Source organism: Tupaia chinensis, unplaced genomic scaffold (assembly GCF_000334495.1).
Source record: "Tupaia chinensis unplaced genomic scaffold, TupChi_1.0 Scaffold145082_1, whole genome shotgun sequence".
NCBI lineage: Eukaryota > Metazoa > Chordata > Mammalia > Scandentia > Tupaiidae > Tupaia > Tupaia belangeri.
The window spans coordinates 309,587-326,164 of record NW_006204943.1 but is presented as its reverse complement, the minus strand read 5'-3'; the positions used below and the strand labels follow the sequence as shown (position 1 = coordinate 326,164).

Here is a 16,578-nt window from a genome sequence, read left to right as displayed (position 1 = left end):
TTCTTTATTATCATAATCTTTTTTATGTTACATTAAATCACATATATCCTTTTTGTTTTTGGAGAGGTTTTTGCTATAGGGTGCGTGCACTTGCCAGACAGACAGAGAGAGACATAGAGACAGAAAGTGAGAAATCATCCCCCAAGGGGGATAGTCACACTGCAATCCCTTCTCCTCCATTCTCCTCTCGGGATCTTGGGCATGCATGCACACACGCCCGGCGTGAGTTTTAAGCCACCGGGTCCAGGACGTGAACCGCGGTCAACGACGTGGGAGTCCAGCGACATAGCCATTACACTAACTGCTGGTTCCCAATCACATATATCTCAACAGTGCATTACATTTCTTTTTCCAGCATGATTACCATGCATATCTGTCAAGACAAAGACATTACTATCTATATCATTGTCATCAAATAGCTTTTCATCATTTTTTTCAGATGATGATGATTATTATTTATTCTCATTATTTTTTAAACATTCAATCACTATATATCATTTGGCTTGTACAAAGAATTTACCCCACATGAAATATTTTTCAGACCAGTCCAGTTGAGAATACTATACATGTTGTCATCAACAGGTAATAAACCATTTCTGTGTCCCACTGATGTCATATGCTTTTCTATTTGTTCTCTTGCTATCCTTCTTTAGACTCTTCCCTCTCCCCATGCTCTGTTCCACAATGTCTTCAGCGTCCATAACTATTTTCACTGCTTTTATGCCCTCCAATATTTTGATCTCTACCATAAAGAATAAAACAATTCTTTTTATTAAAAAAGTCTAGCACAATGTAACATTTAAAAGATACTTATTACGTAAATTAAAATATTAAAATTAGGCACTGTGTAAGAACAAAAGTAGTATGTATGTAAGCGTGGTAACTGAGGGCTGGTGGCAACATTTCCAAGTTGTCTGATATTGCTTTCTGTGCGTTTCCAACTTCCTTCTCTCCTTCCCTGCTTGGGATACCTATGCTGCCATTTAGTTACGCATAACTCCTTCAAGTGTACACACTTAAGTTCCTCTAAAAGTTCATGTTTTTCCTTCTGAAATGTCTCATATTTCCAACTTAAATTTCTACTCTGTTTTCCACCTTAGTTAAAATATTCATAGTCAAGTATCGGCCTCCCAGGCGGCAGCAAGCGTGAGGTTTCCAACCTTCCTACTCATCTGGGAGGTATTGGGTGCAAAGCATCAGAATGTTGGAGAAAAAGCAATCAGTAGACTTGGCTCTAGAAGAGGAGGGTGACGAGTTTGAGGGTTTCCCGGCTGAAGACCGGGCTGGCTTAGATGAAGATGAAGACGCACATGTCTGGTAGGATATTTCGGGTGATAACTATGCAGAGGATGACTTTTCCAATCAGGAGCTGAAGTAGAGAAACATGGTTATAAGATAGAAACAGCATCCTGAAGAAGTAGTGAAGTAACCTGTACTTGAACTTTTTTCTAAATTCTAGGTCAGAAAACCCAAGATGGAACATTTAAGAAAATATGTTTATTTCACTCTCTGCTTGGATTCATTTTTGTCTTTGTAAAAAAAAACACAAATAAATAAATAATGTTTTCATCTAAACGCCAGGCACATGTGTGTATGCCTCAAATCCTGAGAGGAGAATGGAGGAGAACGGATTGTGGCATGGTCATCTGCCCTTGGGGGGTTGTTTCTTGCTTTCTGTCCCTCTGTCTCTCCAGTGGGTGCATGCACCCTATAGCAAAAATCTCTCTTTGAAGCAAAATAAAATAAAATAAAATAATAAAGAAAAATAATATTCATAGCATAGTTGAAATCTTGGATGTGATGACTTTCTGGCTATAATTTATAGTGGAGATCTGGTTTGATTTTTCAATCTATTGGGCACTGAAAATAGAAGAAGATAATTGTCTTACTCATTTTCAGCGCTCTACATTTTCCCAGGAAGGCTCTTGTGGACCTGGGATTTAAGCGCACACATAAAACCACGCACAGAGCCCTCACAGTCCTCACAGTCACTACCAGCAATTTCTTTCTTTGTCTTTTCCTCTTTTTCCCTTCTTTTTCTTTCTTTTCCTTCCTTCTTTCTTCCTTCTTCTTTCACTTTTTTGATGCTATCAGAAAAAGAAGTGTTCCTAAAATGAGCATATTTATCCTTCTCCACCAAATACCACCTTTTTAGTCATTGTTCTTATTCATGATTATAGAAGAATAAATATCCAGTTTTTGCCAATAAAGCTCTAATTTTAACATGCAGTTGCAAATTTTGCAACCACCTTTGAAATTTGTGGAAGTGATATTTGAGAATTATGGTAATCACATGCAAAGCCATTGATAAATGAGGATCTGACAGTTAGACGAGTTAACAGCTGAAGTGGCAATCATGATGACTGGACTAGTTCTTCCAAAAAAATTATTTGAATTTCAAAGGATTAAGAGAGGCCCTTTGGGAAAATAGATGAATCTTTGAATAATTTCCAAGAAAACAAACTACTACCATGAAAGTCAAGCTTGAGGTGACAACATGCAAACTTTTTTGTGAAAAAAATTTAAGACGTAAAAAAGCTACGATGGGTTCATTTTTTGGGCGTAAGTTCTAAGAACTAGAACACTGTTGTGAGTATAACCTCCACTTCATTAAATAGAAAATAAAGGGTCATAGAAAATTTTAGTTTTATTTTCCGAAGTCTCTTTCATACACATATATGTTCATTATACATACATGTATATTGTATATTATATATAATATGTATACGCTTGAAAAATTTTAGTTTTATTTGTAAAGTCTCATTTGTACACATTATGTATTAATGATACATGTGTATATTATATATAGTGTGTGTGTGTGTATATATATATATTATATATATATAATTTTGCTCTGAATTAAGTGGGTTTAGCTAAGTGTCTTTCTCTCAGTTGTGGTGGTAATTGAATAACCCTAAATATGTAAGCCAATGTATGCTCACATGCGCACGTGTGTGTGTGTGTTTGTGTTGTGTGTGTGTGCATGCATTAATTTCAGCACATAGGGGACTTCTTTAAAGCTTAGAAATTTTATAAAGGCAATAAAATAATAGGTAAAAAATGAGAGATGCAGCTTCTATAATTTGAGCACTATTCTGCTTATAACCTCAATAGTCTGTCTAGAATGTATAATAAAATTTATTAATCATTTCCAGTTTTCTCAATACTTGATCTGACTTGTCTGGTCTGAACTGGATGTCTTTCTCTTTTTAAGAACTTTATTATTATTTCAGAATTATGTGTTCCAATATTGATGTGGAATAGTTTTCCCCTTTGAGCATGTATGTATGTAGCTATGTAGGCTGACCCTACTTTTATTTTTAAAAAATCCTAGTAATTTCTTAATTTTTCTGAGGAGTGATAAATATGCCATTTCCTGGACCTGTTCTGCAAATGGGCACGTCTGTTAAATAACTTCTGTATGAAAATGTATGCATTTATTACATTCAAATATTTTAAATATTCCTCTTGATTTTAATACATTTTGCTTTTAAAATTTGAAACAACTTAGAAGATAAGGAGATATAACAACCAACTTTAGTATTGCTATTTAGTAACCAACTAAATAACAAGCTAGTAACACTTTAGTATATTAGTATCTTTCTAGTCTTTTTGCTATATATAACAATGTTTTTTCTTTTTTTTTTTTTTTTGGAGAGGTTTTTGCTCTAGGGCACATGCCAGAAAGACAGACACAGAGAGACAGAAAGCGAAAAATCACCCCCCAGGGGGGATGACCACACCACAATCCCTTCTCCTCCATTCTCCTCTTGGGATCTTGGGCACGCATGCACATGTGCCCAGCTTGACTTTAAGCCACTGGGTCCGGTACTTGAACTGCGGTCAACTACATGGGAGTCCAGCGACACAGTTATTACGCTAACTACTGGCCCCATATATGTAACAATGTTGAAAGAATATTTTTATCATTGTTATCTTGGGATTTTCTAAAATCCTCAAACAAACTGAAAAACCAATTGTCTAACAAATAATCAAATATCCATCAAACAACCAAATGTCCAAACTAACAACAAACAAAATAACAAAACATACAGGAAACATGTACATCTACTCTACTCTCTAAGGACAGCCTCATGGATACATGGGTATCCTTATAATGTTTTTGTTTGTTTGTTTGTTTGTTTGTTTGTTTTTAAGGCTTTTGCCATAGGGCACTTGAGCTCACTGGAGAGGAGAGAAAGACAGTGAGAGGGAAAGGAAATCACACTCCAGGGGGGGGATGGCCACAATGCAATCCTTTTTCCTCTCTTTTCCTCCTGGGATTTGGGGCATGCATGCACACGTGCCCAGTGTAATTTTCAAGCCTCTGGGTCCAGGATTTGAACTGTGGTTGGCCACATGGGAGTACAGCAGGAGGTAGGAATCTTTTTTTTTTTGGAAAGGTTTTTGCTATAGGGCACATGAGCCCACCAGAAAGACAGAGAGAGACAGAGACACAGAAAGTGAGAAATCAACCCCCTCTCCCCCCAGAGGGAATGGCCACACCACAATCCCTTCTCCTCCATTTCCTCTTGGGATCTTGAGCATGCACGCACACGCGCCTGGTGTGAGTTTAAGCCACTGGGTCTGGGACTCGAACCGTGGTCAACTACATGGGAGTCCAGTGACATTAGCCATTATGCCAACTGCTGGTCCCGAGAGGTAGAAATCTTATTCCCCAGATGGATTTATGCATCAGACTTAATGATCTGCCCTCTATGCCTTTTTGGACTGGGGTGCCAAGATAATTCCAGGTGAGTTGGGGAGAGAGAAAGAAGTAAAAATGTTTTTGTGTTTTGTTGTTGGTTATTTGTCTTTTATGATAAAGATGTTGCCCCTTTCTAGGAGGCCCAGGAAACGTCAAGGAAGGTATCTGGCCTCTGGAAAGGGGACACCAACAGGGAAGTTTTGGGTGAATGCTAGAGTTGAAAGCAGTGTTGTTATGGGGTTAACAAGCAGCTAAGCTCAAGTGGGTTCCCCATGTTAGCCAGCTACTTAGTGAGGGAGTCCCCTCAGGGCCTGTTGAGAACCTTGTACCTGAGGCCCTTGGGAGTATTTACAGACAGGAGATACTACATCATTTTCAGTTAGCAGTATACCCTTAGTCTATTTCTGTAATCTTTTTTTCTACCATTCCTGGAAGTGCTAGGAGGGAAGTACAAAAGAGCAAAGGAGGGAGGGAGAGTGGTGGAGATACTGTTGGCCTGCATTCCAAATTCTTCCCACTTGGGGTTATGGCCAAGATGAGCACAGAACTGATGGTGGATTTTAACTTTACTAGTCTAGACCAAAATTCCTAATGCTAGAAAATGACTGGGGAACTGTAGAATCTGTTGACAATGTCTTTAACGAATGGGAAAAGGAAATTCAATGGAGCATGTCTGAAGGCAGGGAATAAAGAAAAATGAAACATCTTTTTTTGTAGCCCATTAAATGTAAAGACTATTTGATATGTGTCAATGTGCAGCTAGGAAGCCGAGGTTACACTGTGTATTTCACAATTTGGCTTTGCTTTTTGAAATTTAACAATGGCATGAAATTTTTTTTTTTGTCATGTTACTAAAAACTCCTTCTTTGTATTATGAATGTGTGTTTATATCTTGAGGAAATATGTAGCATAAACTCACAGGAGACAGGAGCAATCTTGTTCATCTTGTTGGAACTCAAAGAACAGAAAACTTGACCGCTCATTCTAATTCTGAATTAGCTATTTTGGGAAAAAATGGTGCGTGGCTGTCCTACTCTCTTTTATGCTAGCACACTATTGATAAAAGAAGATGATTTATTTTTACTGAATAAAAGAAGTTAGCTATAATTTAAAAAGACAATGAGATCTATTTTATGGCTGTGCCATACTGTCTTTAACTAGTTCTTTATTCCTTGCCAAACTTACTATTTTAAACAAAACCTTATATAAACATCTTTGTATAGAAACATCTTTCTCCATTTAGGAAGAATCATGGACATTGCAACTAAAATACAGAATACATGCTCAAAACTGATGTACATAACGTAGTCTCTTATAAATTTGATATACAAATTAAGACAATAATAAAAACTCACATTAAATACTGTTAGTCAGAGAAAGGCGTGGCTACTATTTCCTGCCAATATTTTTCCTATGCTAAATTTTGTAAAAGTGAGACCCTGATGTGTAATGCAATTTGTATTCAATTTCTCTCCAATGAATGTCCTGTGAATTTTCCTGTATTTAGTGTTTTTGATGATAAAGATCTAGCTTTCTTTTCCTTTATTATGGATATTTCAATTATCTAAATTGTTTAAATATTGTATGGGACATCCATAAAGAGCTATTTTTAAAATGAATTATTTATTTAATTTTATTTAATTTTATTTATTATTATTATTATTATTTTTAAAAATTTTACCAGAGAGAGAGGGAAAGTGAGAAAGTAAGCCACCAGGTCCAAGACTCGAACCATGGTCAACCATTTGGGAGTCCAGCACCTCAACCACCTTGCCACCTGCTGGTCCTATAAAGATCTATTTTAAAATATCTACCTATAGTTTTTTTTATGCCAGAGGGCACATACACTTTCATGAGAGAGAAACAGAGAGAGAGAGAGAGATAGAAAGAGAGAGAGAGAGAGAAAGTACCTACCACCAAAGGGGCCTGATCCCAGTGCTTTCCCTCTTTGTCCAGTTCTCTATCTCACGAGGATCTTGGGCATGTGTGCTTAAGTGGCATGTCCTTCAAGCAGCTGGAACAAGAACTCAAACCATGGTTGGCCTCATGAAATCTTCTCCTTTACATGGTACCCAACTGCTGCACTATGGGACAGACCTGACTTTATTATTATTATTTTTTAAATAGTGATAACACACACACACACACGCACACACACACAGGAGTACCCTCAACAGGATCTCATCATGTTATGATGCTCTTTTCCTAGCCTTTCACCTCCTTTGGCTTCCAAGCCTGGGCCAGCATGCTTTCAGGCCAACCCTACCATTCAAACCCACAGTGGATCCTATGGCTTCCAGCCTTGTAGGGCACTTGAATGACCTCTGTGCAACAGCAGTTGAGCTGTATATCTAAGGTTTTTTTTTGTTTGTTTTAGAGAGATTTTTGTTATAGGGCATGTGCGCTTATTGGAGACAGAGACAGAAAGTGAGAAATCACTCCCTGGGGGGGATGGCCATGCTGCAATATTTTCTCCTCCATTTTCCTCTCAGGATTTTGGCCACACATGCACACACGCCCAGTGTTTTAAGCCACCAGGACTGGGACTCGAACTGTGGTTGAGTCCAGCACATAACCATTATGCCATTTGCTGACCCCTATCTACGATTTTTTAAAAACTGAATTCTTAGAAATGAGATTCCTGAGCCAAAAGTTAGAACCATTCTGCTAAATTGCTCTCAGAAAGTTAATATCAGTTTTCCAGTCCTAAGAATAACTTATGGAAAGGCATATATTTCAATTCTTGTTTATATGCCACTTGACAATGAAAAGTACCATGAAATCTTTGTAAGTTTCATAAGTAGAACTGTTATCATTTAAATTTTCAGTTCTTTGATTATTAATGAGGTTGAACTTTTTCATTTAATGTTTATTAGTCATTCGTATTTCCCCTTGTGTGTGTTCTCTGTTCATACTTTTTACTCATTTAGCCATTTGATGAATTTGCATTTGAAAAAAGAACTCATTAACCCAAGTAAATCTCTGATTAGTGAGCCTATGCAGAAAATATCAGGTTGTTGGAAAGATCATGGCACATTTTTCTATGTTTTTCTATCAAAAATGCATCATGACTTTCTCGAAGACTCAATAATTTCTAAGTAGAGAGGAAATTCATTGGTCTTGTCTGTCCTTTGAAAACATGAAAGAATAAGGCCTGCTGTTCTGTTATGCAATGGAATGACTACAACTAATAATACTAATATGCTGCATATTTTAAGATAGTGAGAAGAGAGGATCTTGAATATTATTACCACAGAGAAATGGTAAGTATTTGAGTTGATGGATATGCTAATTACTCTGATTTGATTATTATATTAGGTTGTTGGGAAAGTCTTGATGCAGTTTTGCATTGAAAAACATAGAAAAATACATCATGACTTTCTTGACGACCTTATACAGTGTATACATATACTGAAACAGCACAACCTCTCATAAATGTGTACAATGATTATGTGTCAGTTGTAAATAAAATGAAATTTAAAAAAATATATAGTGCTAACTCCATGGCCTGGTGGTTCAAGAACTAGATCCCACATGATTGACCATGCAGTTTGAGTTTTGGATCCAGTGGTTTGAGAAACATGCCGAGTCCATGTGTGTGCATGCCTAAAATCCTGAAAGAAGAGAGAGATGGAGAAGGGATTGCAGTGTGACTATTTCTGGGGTGGGAGGGTTGGCTTTCTTCTCTTCCTGTCTGTTTTCTCTGATGAGCACATGTACCTACTGGTGATAAATAATTAAACAAATAATGTATTCCATTAATAAAATATTGAAATTATACTTGGCATAAAAAAATATGTACTGTCTGGGACCAGCAGGTGATGTAATGGTTACATCACTGGACTCCCATGTAGTCAACTGCCATTCGAGTCCTGGACTCGGAGGCTTAAAACACACTGGTACGTGTGTATGCATCCCCAAAATCCCGAGAGGAGAATAGAGGAGAAAGGATTGCAATGTGGCCATCTTCCCTGGGGAGGGGAGTGATTTCTTGCTTTCTGTCTCTCTGTCGAGTGCATGCACCCTAAAGCAAAAATCTCTCTTTAAAAAAAAAAAAAAGGCAGGGAACCGGCAGTTGGCGTAATGGCTATGTTGTTGGACTCCCACGTAGTCGACCGCGGTTCGTGTCCCGGACCCAGTGGCTTAAAACTCACGCCGGGCGCGTGTGCGTGTGTGCCCAAGATCCCGAGAGGAGAATGGAGGAGAAGGGATTGCGGCGTGACCATCCCCCCTGGGGGGTGATTTCTCGCTTTCTGTCTCTATGTCTCTCTCTGTCTGGCGAGTGCACGCGCCCTACAGTGAAAATCTCTCAAAAAAAAAAAAAAGGCAGAAAGAAAGAAAAGAAAGAAAAAAAGAAACTGTGTACTGTTGGAAATAAAATAGGAAAAAATGTTTCTGGCATTCAAGGAGGAAGCTATTGTATGTCTTGAGTAAAATAATTGAGCTTATTGTATCTAAAAGCTCACTGATTTCTGATTAAGAAATTGCAATGTGAGAGAAAATATGAACAATGACAAAAATATGGAAATAATTACTCATAATTCTATCATGTTAGTGTATCACTTTTATACTTCATGTATAACCTTTATTAAAAATTTGCTAGAGCACATGTATACAAAAGAGAGAGAGAGAAAGAGAGAGAGAGAGAGAAAGAAAGAAAACATCCTTCTCCCATGCTTTAAGGATTTTGGACACGTTCGTGCATGTGCTTGGGTGTTTTCTAAGTCATAGGGTCTGAAACGATACGGCCTGTGAACCACAGAGTAGAGCTGCCCTAATCATTTCAGCACTGGTGACAATCCCTTGCCTTTTATTTTCTGTGCATTGCAGCATATTTGCGATGGCACTCTACATGCTACTGTGTATCGTGCTCGTTTTACTTAATATAATAGCTTAACCTGTTGTATTCTTAGAAGAAATCTTTTTCCTAAGGGCTGGTTCTCTCTACAATTTGCATAATCATACTCATATTTGCACATTTAGATTTTCAATTTTTTTTCTACAAATAAAAAAATAATACTTGTACTTGACTGCCAGAGGAGTGTGTGCAAGAGGGAGAGAGTGAAAAAGAGAGAGAGAGAATGCACCCCTCAGTGGGGTATGGTCATATCACAATTTTTTATCATTCATTCTTCCTTCCTGTCAGAATTTTGGGTATGCACACACACACACACACACATGCTCTGCATATTTTTCAAAGTACCTTGGCTGGGATTTGAACTGTAGTGAACATGTGGCATTGGCTTCTTTAACTGCTCAATGACAGGGCCAGCCCTTCAGTACAATTTCTTTAGCTTTGTTCTAGACTTCTTCCTTGGCAAAATGTTTTTCCTCATTTAACAGTCTAGGATGAGCATAATACTCAACTACTTGCATTTTACTCATATAAGCTCTTTAGAAAAAGAAAATTAGAAAGCTTTACGAAGCAATTAAGAGTGACTGTTGAGAGGCTGTATCACTTTCCAGGAGGACCAGTTTCGTGGGTGGTTTCTATGCACCCTAGGTCGTAACCACATTGGTTACTGCTTGTATTGCATCAGAAGGAACATTTGATTCAATAACAGAAGACCTGCCTCAGATTTCACTGTGCGATCTTGGACAAATTATGGTTTCAGAGTCTCTGTTTCCTCATCTCTAATATGTATCTTCTAAAGCTTGCTATACAAGATATTGTTACGAGGATTAACTATAAGAGCATACAGTGCCTTCTGAAGTGTATGTTCCAAATTGATTCAAGTGAATGTTAGATTCTCCTTCCTCTCTTTAATCCTGTCTTTCATTCTGACTGTTTGGGAGAAAAACTAAAGTTTGAAGGGGTTGAATTTTTCACACACACACACACACACACACACACACACCCGCCACAAACATTTTCTTGCAGAAGTAGACTCTTAGTCATGACTGTGGCTTAATTCTTCTTGAAACCTTTCAAATAATGGTACTTATTGATTTTTCCATCAGTTTACCCTAAGACAGTGTGTGAATATCATTGTGGTTCAAAGGAAAGTTTTCTAATTTTTTTTTGGGTTGACGGCATATCTCAGACAGCCAGAATTTGAAGTCTCAGCACTTTCCCTCCTTTGTACTAACAGACTTCCTAATCATGTCCTTGAAATTTTCCCTTTACCTCTTTTGTTTATCAAATGATTAAGATTTTTGATGCTGCTGGAATGGAATTACTCCAGATATTTTCTCCTAATTCTATTGTAAAGTATTGAATCATTGGAAAAGCCAAGACCGACTTTTCTATATAAAAATGTGTCATGGTGTGGGAGGAGAGTGGGAGATGGCAGAGGGTAAGAGATAGGGAATCAAGGATGAGGGGAAAAAAAGCAAAACGTACAGAAAACAAGAAATGGAAGATCATTTGCTGACAAAAACTTGTTTGTTGATGTGCTTGATTGAGAGACAATATATAGTGTACTCTGGATGGAAAATCTCATTTTGTATGCTGTAATGATGTACAGTGGATGAATGCAAATAAATAACTTGAAATTAAAAAAATGTGGCATGACTTTTCCAATGACTCAATAGTAAAAGTCACATTTTTGAAGGACTTGGAAGGATTTTGTAGACTAAGTGTTTGTGTACTCCTAAATTTATGTGTTGAAGTCCTAACCCATGAGATGGTGGGCTTTGAAGGGGCCATGTTTGGGAGGTAATTCAATTTAGGTGGGATTATAAGGATAGGGTCTTCATAATGGGGATAGTGCCCTTTAAAAGGAGAAAAGCAGATCTCTCCATAAGCAGGGAAGGGGAAAAGGTCATGCGAGCACATGGCAAGACGCAGCTGTCTTCAAGTTAGGAAGACAACCTCACCAGGCACCAAATCTGGCAGCACCTTGATCTTGCGCTTCACGACCTTCAGACCTATGTGAAACAAATGTCTGTTGTTTAAGCTACCCAGGTACGGTATTTTATTATAGCTGCCCAAACTAACAAAGACAGAGGGGAAAATGAGATTCTAAAAATGTAACTGCACACAATGCCTTTTATTCTCATGAGAGAAATGATACCTCTGCTTTTCTAATCAAATATAAATATAAATATAAAAAAGGCATGAGTGAAATGAGACAGGAATTCAGTGTTCTGAGATTAAAAAAAGACTGCTTTCTGTTTCAAAATCCAAAATTAAAGAGAAACAGAATTTTTCTTTTATGTACAGTTAATACGTCCTTTAGCCCATAACACCACTTTCCTGGGCATGAATCATTGTATTGTCCATAATTTGTCCAAGTACAAAATGAAAGAATATTATGCAGATAGACTTAAAAAGAAAAATTGTATCTCTCTGACTATTTTGGAAAAGTAAAGGTGATGTAATTTTTTTTTTAGAGGAAAAACGTGTTTCAGCATAACCACTGTATACCATGTACGGTTTCTGTTTTCTTGCTTTAGTGGGTTAGTGTTATGGTAGTGGGTGAAGAAGGGAAGTTTGAACTCAATGACCTGGATGCATATATGTAGGTTTAGGGAGAGAGCAGAGCTTGGCTTGTGTTCCAGAACTGGATCACCTTGCCTCAGATCCAGTCTCTAACCCCAACTACCTGCTGGATCTTCAGCAAGCTGCTTAAATTCTCTCAGCCTCCATTTCTCACCTATAAAATGGGGATAGCGGTAATATCCTCTGTGTGTTGTTGCTGTGAAGATGAGATTACTTTGCTGGGGTGCCATCTGGTAAGAGTTCTTCTAGTGGAGAGTTATTATTATTAGTGTTAATAAATTCTAGCATCTCAGATTTTATCAGGGAATAATTTGGTGGAGACTAGGAGTGCCCTGTAGTTAGAAAGTCCAATACAGTAAAAGAGATAATGAATAATGTGGTTATTAAAATGTTTATTCTAAATTGTCCATGCTATCTGAGTTACAGGGAAGGATAAGATATGGCACATAATTTAGTACTACATATGAAAACACTGATAGAAGAAGAAAGTTTTGGAAGACATATATGTAGAGAATTATGCTGTCAGGAGTTGTAATATTCCTCAGTGCCTGCTTCTTTGTGCAAATTTTCAAACAAGCAAATAAGTGAATAAGTCACTGAGTACATTGATGCAAATTATTATTATTATTATTTAGATGTTAGCCATAGGGCATGAGTGCTTGCCAGAGAGTGACAAAGAGAGAGAGGGAAAGTGAGAAATGACTCCCCGGTCGGGGAAGGTCATGTTACAATGACTTCTCTTCCATTTTCCTCTCCGGATTTTGGGGACCCGTGCACATGTGTTTAATGTGATTTTCAAGCTTCTGAATCTGGGACTCGAACCATGGTTGGCCAAGTGGGAGTCCAGTACCTTAATCACCTTGGTACCTGATGGCCCCTAGTGCAAATCATTTTTATCAGTCCCAATTTTTCTTCAACTGGAAAAGGCTACATGGAACCAACTGGGGAAAGAAATGAATGAAATGAAGGTAAAGGGAAATGGGAAAAGGAGGCAGAAAGGAAGGAGGCAATGCCAGCTACGCAAGCTATGTAGCTCACAATTTTCCTGAGGCTAGCCCTGTGCACAATAAACATTTTGCTTGCTTTCTATCATTTCTTGAAAAATCTCAAGAAAAATGTCAAATAAATGCTTGGGCATACTTTTATTTTAAATTAAGCATTTTAAAATTAGCATGCAATGTTGCAAAATTCATTCTCGAGTCTAGCACCTGCATTAATTATCTACTGAAACTCACTTTATTTTGTCAACCTCAAAATAACAGGCAAAGAGACTCTTTAAAAGAAAAATGATATTTATTCAAGAACTGGCAGAATACAGTTACAGTAAATAATGGACATATTCAGGGAAGTAAGAGGAAGCAAGGTTTTTTAAAAAAGAAAATTACAGAGGAATTACATAACTTAAGGGCAGTTGATTACCAGGATCAATAAAAAGAGTACTACTGTCAGCTCAAAATTGGGCAGGTGATGTCTGGGCAGAACGGTCCTTGCAGAAGTATTTTTGTGTCAGGTTGCAGTAGTAACCTTTGTGCATGGTTGCTGTTCTGGCAGTGACTGTGACAGTTCTTGCTATGAGGCATATGTGCTTGAGAGCCACCCCCCTTCGTGACTCTCCTAAGCTTTGATTAGCCAGAGTTTAATGTATGTTGGCACATGATTCCATCCTGATTTTGACAACTTTCACACATTATTAGTGAAACTCTTTTTAAGTCAACTTTTTGTTTTAAAATAAATTTAGATTTAGAGAAAAGTTTAAAGACGATAAAGAACTCCACAAACTCTTCATTTGGTCTGTGTTAATGTTAACATCTTATATAATATGTCATGTGGCACATTTGTCAAAACTAAAAAATCAGCATTGAAAGAACACTAATTTCTTCCTCACTTTATTTGAATTTCAACAGGTTTTTCACTACTATCCTTTCTTGGTTCTAGGATTTAATCCGAGACATGGTGTTGTGTTGAGTCTTCTCTGGTCTGCAAGAGCTACACAGCCTTCCTTTCCTCGTGGGTTAGTTTCTCCTTGCTGTTACAAGTAACCACAAATGTAATAATTTAAGACAATACAAGTTTATTCTCTTACAGTTCTGGAGGTCAGACTTCATAAAATTTGTACTTTACTGGGGCCAGCAGGTGGTGTGGTGACTAAGGTAGCTGGATCCCGCATGGTCAACTGTGTAGTTTCAGTTCTGAACCAAATGACTTGAAAAACTCCAGGCATGAATACGTGTGCCCCAAATCTGAGAGAGAATGCAAGAGGAGGGGTTGCAGTGTGACTATTCCTGTAGGGGGATGGCTTTCTCTTTTTCTCTCTCTCTGCCTCTCTTACGTGAGCACATGTGCCCTACAGCAAAACAAAAAAAAAAAACAAAACAAACAAACAAAACACCACAAAGCAAAGCAAAACAAAACAACAAAGGATTTCACTGAACTAAAATCAAGGTACCTCCAAGGGCTGCATTTCTTTCTGGAGTCTCTAGAGAAGAGTCTGTTTGCTTGCCCTGTTCAGTTTCCAGAGGCTGCTCACATTGCTTGGCCTGTGGTCTCCTTTCTGAAATCTTCAAAGCCAGCAATATCTGGCCAAGTCTTTCACATGATGTCATCTTACTAGCTCTCTCTGCCTTCTTACTTTCCATTTGAAGATCCTCGTGATTATATTAAGATTAATGCAATAATCCGAAGTCATCTTTTCATTTTAAAGTAATCTATATGGCAACCTTACTCTGTCTGCAAACCTGCCTACTGCTTTGTAACATAGCATATTTATAGGTTCTAGAGACTGAGATATGGATATCTTCGGTAGGCCGTTATTCTGCCTATGATAGTCTACCTTACTCCCAAAGCGTCATGTCTGTTTCACGTGCAAAATACATTCACCCAATCTTCTCAAAACATTAACTGAAACCTAAAATCTCATCTAAATCTCACTAGTTTAAAAGTTCCAAATCTCTAGGCCAGCAGGTGGCATGGTGGTTAAGGTGATGGACTTCACACGACTGAACTGCAGTTCAAGTCCTGACTTGGTGGCTTGAAAATCATGGCCAGGCGCGTGTGTGTGCATGCCCAAACTCCCCAGAGGAGAGTGGAGAAAACAGGATTGAGATGTGCCCATTACCTTTGGAGGGGGGGTGATTTCTCACTTTCCCTCTCTCTGCCTCTCTTTGAGTGCACATGTCCTATGACAAAAAAAAAAAAAAAAAAAAAAAAAAAAAAAAAAAGAAAAAGAAAAAAAGAAAAAAACAAAAGAAAGAAAAAATTTTAGATCTCATTATCTAAATCATGTACAAATATGGTTTTGAGTATAATTCATGAGGGGCAGAATTCCTTTCTCTCTGTAAACATGAAATTCAAGAAACAAGTTATCTGCTTCTGAAATACATTGGTGTGACAGGTGTAGAATACCAGTTATGGATATTCAGCTCAGGAGGGGAGAAATGCAAGAGAAAACAGGAGTCACAGCTTTCAAACTACCGTACTTCAGAATTCCTGTGGTTCTCACTTCTGCCCTCTGGGTTTAGTGCTCCACCCTTGAAGTCATCTTTCTTTTCTCATGAAAGGAAGCTTATGTTGGCAGTTGAATAGTTTTATCGGTCTTTTTCTTGTCTGGAAAATTTTTGGTAATCTGAGTTTTATTTTATTTTGTACTCTCTGTCTTTTTCTTAGTCTAAAGTTTCAGTGTTTCTGGTGATATAAAATTCTCAAGAACCGAATAATAATTTAGCTTTAGTCCAACAATACTCCTGCCAGACTACTATCTGTGGGGCTATAGGATAATACATTTAAAAAAATTTTTTAGAGCGCCAACAGGTGCTGTGGTGCTTAAAGCACTGGATCCCACATGGTCGACCATGGTTCTAGTCCTGGACCTGGCGGCTTTCTGGTGAGCACAGTTGCCCTGTAGCAAATTAAAAAATGAAAACAGACCAAGCAATAATAAATAAAATAAAATAAAATAAATAACTTTTTTTTTTTTTGGTATTTGTCATGGGGTACATGAGCTTGACAGAGAAAGAGAAAGACAGGGATAGCAAGAATCAGTCTCCAGGGCGGATGGCCAGGCTGCAATCCCTCTCCTCCATTCTCCTCTTGGGATTTTGGGCATGCGTGCACACATACCCCATGTGATTTTCAAGCCACCAAGTCCAGAATTCAAAATACAGTAAACCATGTGGGAGTCCAGAGCCTTAACCACTATGCAGTCTGCTTGCCCCAATTTGTGTCATTTAAAAACACCAAGAGTATGGCAATTTATTATAGCAACTATAGCAATCTATTATAGAAAACTATTTGGACTTAGCAATATGTCATTGGTGCTAGTGATAAAAGTTGTTTCAGAGAAATGATGAGAAATAGAGGCATATAGAAGAGATCTAAAAGAGGAAGAAGGAACAATAAAAAAAAAGAGTGCATGCAGTGGCCAGCAGGT

General features: G+C 37.8%; 1 pseudogene; it reads left to right on the top strand.

Moving 5' to 3' along the window:
• Positions 1 to 1,192: 1,192 nt before the first annotated feature.
• On the top strand, positions 1,193 to 1,413 carry LOC102470294 (26S proteasome complex subunit SEM1 pseudogene; annotated as a pseudogene).
• The last annotated feature ends 15,165 nt before the right edge of the window (positions 1,414 to 16,578 follow it).